We start from the raw sequence: 6,055 nt of genomic DNA, 5'->3' as shown, positions 1-6,055 counted from the left end.
TCGCCCTTCTGGAAAGGCTCTGCTAACACAGTCTTTAGCCCTGAGTCCCTGAAGGGGGCCTGCCCCCTACGACAGGTTCCCGCCCAGCTTCCCAACCCTCTTCCCACCTGCCCCCCTCCCCCGAGAAAGGAACCAGCCAGAGACTCTTTTGGCAAAGAATCCCATCCACAGTCCGTCCTACGGTCCATCCCCGCATTGGGAAGGAGGTCACCCGGAGGACTGAGGCCTCTTAGACTCCATGCCAGACTCCATGCTGCACACTTTACACTTTAATAAAAGATTCCAATTTCCCTGCAGTTGGAGCAAGTCTCCACAAAGGACCCTTCCTCAGGGTCTGGGTGTTTCTTCCCTCCATGGCTGCGCCGGGGGCACCTGGCACTTGCCTCCCTCACCTACGAGCTAACCAAGGATGGTTCAGTTCATGAACGAAATACATCAGACACTACTGAGGACCCTACAGATGGGTAGGAGGGGATTTAACTCGGTTCTCACTGATTCTCAATGATTCCACTTTTCACTTTGCACACAATTCTGGAGTAGAGTCGGTGTCTGCAATTCAATGATCCATCCCTAAAAGCCCCAGTGTGGGGGTTCTGGGCACCTGGCAGGTGCTCAAGAAATGCAAACCCCCACCCTCTTGCAGATCATTAAGGATAGCCTTTTTTATTTTGGAGATGGGGAAACTGAGGCCCAGGGAGGCAAAGAAACTAGCCCAGAGCCACATGCCAGAGTATAACAGGGTCAGGACCAAGTCTACCGAGTTCACATCAAGTTCCTTCCACTCCATCACTGTGAAAATCACTGTCTCAAACCCTGACAAACACGGAATCCCTAGGGCAGCATGTAAAAATGCGGTCACCAGGGCCCCCACTCCTTGGGGCTGCTGACTCAGTAACTTCAAGTTGGGGAACTAGAATCAGAGTTTGATAAGCTCCATGGGCAGACTGGGGGAAAGACCTGGAGAAATACTGTTTGAGTCAACTCTCTTAATTGTGCAATCGGGGAAACTGAGGCTGGGAGAGAGCAAGGGGCACATAGCAAGTGGGTGACAGAGTGGATTTCAGGACCCAGGTATTTGATGCCCAGCCCTGAACCCAGCTGCGCCTGACTTACTTGAGGGCATTTCGAGCGATCCCCTAAACCCCATGAGTCTGCCCCTCTCCCCTGCATAGAGGTGACTGTGACAGAGTGTCCGCTCCGCTGTCACCTCCTTGCCCCAGTTACTTTCCAGGCAAGAGGTGACTCGGAAAAGGGCAAATGCAGAAACTGGCATGACCTGAGCTTGATAAAAACAAGTCAGGCAGTTGCCCTAGGGGCTGTAGGGCTCAGCTCTAAGGAGCCTTTGTTCTCAGCCCGTGCCCCATCTCCCCTGTGGGCCGGCACCATTCACCTGACCCCCTGGGGAATTCTGCATCTCCCCCACCCAGTCTGGCAGGCTGCACCCTCAGAGCTCTCTCTGTCCTCCCTCTACCTGCCCTCGTCCCTCCTCCCAGACTTGCCACAGTCCCCCTTTCCAAATTGCCCAGATCATTCAAACTGCTCATTGTTCCTGTCCTGGTTCAGGACCTCGTTTCCTGGTTTCTGCACCAGAAAAGTGTCCCTGCTCCTGTCCTTGCTCAGATCTACCCTAGCGTGGGCCACACATTTGATTCTTCATCTAACAATCATTCACTGAGCAACTACTATGTTCCGGAATGCAGGATGAGTAAGACAGCCTCCCCTCCCTACTGTCCTTTGAATTTCTGTACTGTTTGGGGGGACCAGGTTCGAGCTTGGAAATCTTGGCCAGGGCTGCGAGTGCTGGGACCTCGGCCCCTACACAGCCTCTAAATGCTGGGGTCCTATCCTCTCCCCACGGCACTGCCAGAGAGCCAGGTTTCGGCCCCAGGGCCCCTTCCCAGACTTGGGCAGACCCTCCCCAACTACAGTTACAAAGCATGCTGTCATTGTGATTTCATTTGCCCCTCATCCGGGGGCTGTGAGGCAAAGCGGGGATCGGGATTCCCATTTCATAGATGGGGGACTAAGGCATGGGAGCGGTGTGGCTTACCAAGGCCACCTGCTGAGGAAAAGGCAGGGCTCAGTGACAGCCCAGGTCTCTTTGCATCACCTGCAAGGCTCCTCGCCCTCATCCTGACAGCAGCTGTGGCTCAGGCTTACTTGGAGCCTGGCGTCACGATGAGCCCTTGGCAGGCGATTCACGCAGCCATCACAATAGCCCTTCACAGTGGGGACAAGCCGTGACCCCACCTGACAGATGAGGACACGGAGACTCAGAGACGTAGCTTGAGGTTACCCGTGCGTGAAGAGCAGAGCGAAGATTCAACCACAGTTTTTCCTGATTTCAGAGTATGTGCTTCTAACCTAAGCCACAGGGATTATGGGGTGACCTTTAAACCCAGCCAAACATGGGGTCATGCAAAGTGCCCAGAGGAGGGGGGGTGTGAGGCTGGGAATCAGCAGCCCACATCCGACCAGAGTGTTCAAACTGAGCTCTTTGACCAAATGAGAGCTCCCAGGCAGCCTGGTAGAAAACCAGCTTTGGGGTGGGGGGGACGCTTGGCCTGCGGGAGGGTGGGCTTCGGAAGCCCTGCCCCTCCAGCACCTCTCACCCTAAGATAGCGGTAACAATAGTGATAAATGGTACTATTTTCGCAAAAGCAGTGAAGGTTCTCTGAGCACTTGCCATGTGTGGGCTGCCATATGGCCAAACCATTATTTCCTTATTCTTGCCTCCATTTACAGTATGAGTAAAGTGAGGCTTAGTTGAGTTAGTTAACTAGTATGAGAACACACTGGTAATGAATGGAATGTTCAGGAGTTAAGCCCAGTGCCCACTGATGCACTTCAACACCAAGTCCGGTGGGATGGAGCAGGGACACAAGAGAACTTTCCATGGGTTCATCTGTAGGACTCTTTACGGGGACTCCGTTTCCTCATTTCCTGATTCCCAGTGTTTGTGTTTTCTGTCTCAAGAACCTTCTGTCTCAAGAGTGGCTTCTCTCACAAAGCTTCCCACCTTCCCTTTACAAACATTCCTTCTCCTTCTTTATGAAAGATATCTGCCTCTTTGTCCCCAGTCCCTACTCAAGGGCATCGACTAGGAGCTTCGCGGCCAGGGCTCTGGACAAAGGGGCTGTGATGATCCCCCGATGTCTGGGAAGCCGGCCAGGTGGTTTTCAGTTTGCTCTCAACAAAAGAGTGTTATTACTGCTACCAGTCTTAATCTACTTAGAGTTATTGAGAAACAATCTTTGATCACACACCATATCGTGATTTTTGGCATAAATGTTGGAAGCAGTTCCAAGAATTGAGCAACGCTGCCTTAATAAAAACTGCCCGTGTCCACCCATTTGTCAAACAAATAAACAGCAATATTTTTTGTAGCGCTTGGATCTCCAAAATTGAAAATGAGGTCTCTGCTGGGTTGTTGAAACCTGCCTCCTTCTTAGCAGTAACTAAATTAATTCACAGATAAAAGAACAAATTGAGAAAAAGCTCTGTTCATTGCCTTAAAACATCCATTTCCAAATCAATATTACTTTGTGTATAATTATTATTAGCTAAATAGACTGTACCTGAATAGTTGGAATGATAGCAATGTAAAAGATTATTTTAAATACTTAGTGCCTACGGTAAAAAAAAACTTGAAAAACTTTTAATCAAGATACATATTTTTGATGCAAAGAAGTGTAATTCCCTCTGTGTCTGAAACCCCAACCCCTGTTCTTTTCCCACTTGTTAGCTTTGCAACAGCTTTGCTGACCTCCTAACTATTCCTCAAACACACTAGCACTTTCCCACCCAGGGCCTTTGCACATGCTGTCCCCTCTACCCAGATCACTCATCCCCTAGGTACAATTACAGCCTCCTTTCTCACCTCTTGCAGTCTTTGCTCTAAGTCACTTTTCTCAGTGAGGCTTTTTCTGATCTCTGTATCAAAAATGTGTCCGTCTTCCTCTCAACCCTTCACACTCCCTTGCCTTGACTTTTTCCCCCTTAGCACCTATCTCCTTATAAGGACACCAGTCAGATTGGATTAGGGCTGACCCTCAAGACCCCATTTTAACTTAATTATCTCTTTAAAAGCTCTCTCTCCAAATGCAGTCACATTCTGAGGTACTGGGAATTGGGATTTCAACCTATCAATTTGGGAGGTGGACACAAGTCAGCCCACAACACACGGGAAGCTTCTCTTTATACTCATTCCTCCAGCTCTATGCTTACGATTTGTGTGATTAATGTATGTGTGTTCTGCTTCAATAAAGAAGATGTGAGAGGCACATGGTTTTTTTTAAAAAATTCTATTAGTACAAACACAAGGACCGACTAAAAATCATAGTGTGTCTTGCAAGGTTCTAGGGTGACACCCCACATAAATCCCCGAGGTTGTGAACAGACAGAGAAAGGGACAGCCCACCAGGTTCCACTTCCAGACTCTGGGGAAGAGCTGGCCGCACGCTGGGGGTGAAGCTGGCCAGTCTGGTTTGCCCCATCCTCAGCAGATAAGCCTCCGCCAACCCTCCCAGATGGGGTCTCCGGACCCTTATATGCCTATTTTACAGATGGTACAAACTGAGGCCTCAAGAGAAGGGACTTACCCAAGGGCCACCCTGGCTCTTTGGCTCTGAGAGCCCTCAGCCCTGACTGAGCCTGGCCACGCTGTCCTGTCCCTCAGGCCTGGCATCGTCCCGCCATTATCTTCCTCCTGCTGAGTGAGGTGTGAAATGGGCAAAGGGGCTGCAGGCAGGGTGGGAGGCCAGCCAGCTCTTGCCAGGCAGCCCGCCTAGCCCAGGCGTCCTTTGGCCTGGCTACCTGGTGACTGACTCCAGATTCCCACACCAGTGACCCCCCAAGGGCCCTGGGTACAGCCTGGGTGCCTGGGAGGATGAGGAAGTGGGATTAAGAGAGGCCTGTGGGGATCAGGGGACCTCGGTCTCTTCTTGTGCAGCACTGACTTGCTGTGTGACCTTGCTGAGCCCCTTTGCCTCTCTGGGCCAAGGCCTCCTCTCTCTGACATTCCTTTCACCCCAGGAGGGGCCCAGGAGAAACATGCCAGGACGAGGGCGAGGGAATGGCGACAGCAAGACCCACCCATCCTCATGGCCCAAACAGGCACCATCTTTTACAGTGTGCAAGTCCCCCTTCCTGACCGGCAGGGAAGCGCTAAGGCCCATGCTCAGGGGGACTCTGAGACCCAGTAATGGGAAGTGACATATTCAAGCTTCCACAACGGGCCAACGGCAGAGCTGGGACACCAGGACTCCAGGTCCAGCCTGGGAGCTCCCATGCTCCTTTGGTGACCCTTCAGAGGAGGGGGTATTCTGGCATGAGTACGGGCATTTCCAGAGAAATTGTTATACTTCCTTCGATCAGAACCAGGGAATTCTCTCAGAAATACCGAGATTCCTTGGGAATGTTGACAATTCCTTGGAATTCCCACAGGATTCGTGCAGCTCCCTCAAAGACATTCCACTCAGATAGGACGCTCGTATTTCTGAGGAAACACTTTGCTGTCATTAGAATTCTTCTAGAATAAATAGAGGCGTCTGGTTGACTTAGTCGGTTAAGGGCCTGACTCTTGGTTTCGGCGCAGGTCATGATCTCAGGGTCCGTGCTGAGCCCGTAGTCTACTCGTCCCCCTCCCTCTGCTTCTCCCCACGTGTGCTCTCTCTCTGCAATAAATAAATAAAATCTTTTTTAAAAAAGAATTATTTTAGAATCAAAGTACCTCAGAAATAGATTTCATAAGGAAAAGTAAGCATTCCTCAAGAATTCAAGGCTCCTCTCGGAAATGCGAGCGTTTCCTTGTGAGTTTTGAGATTGACACCCACAGGAGGGCTGACAGTCTTCCCCACGTCAGTGATTCTCCAAGAAGACTAAGAGACGGCACAGGGAGTTGCCTTAAAAGAAGAGGTAACTTCTGGAGCTCTTAGGATGCCTCAGGGAGTCAGGTGAAAGCTCTGGCCGCCTCCCAGAACTTTGCAGATGGGCACACAGGGTCCTGCACGCACGCAGGGAGCCCCTCCAGACACACACCCACACACGCAGCCAC

Source organism: Ursus arctos, unplaced genomic scaffold, assembly GCF_023065955.2.
Source record: "Ursus arctos isolate Adak ecotype North America unplaced genomic scaffold, UrsArc2.0 scaffold_16, whole genome shotgun sequence".
Taxonomy (NCBI): Eukaryota; Metazoa; Chordata; class Mammalia; order Carnivora; family Ursidae; genus Ursus; species Ursus arctos.
Note: the sequence above shows the minus strand (reverse complement) of the source record.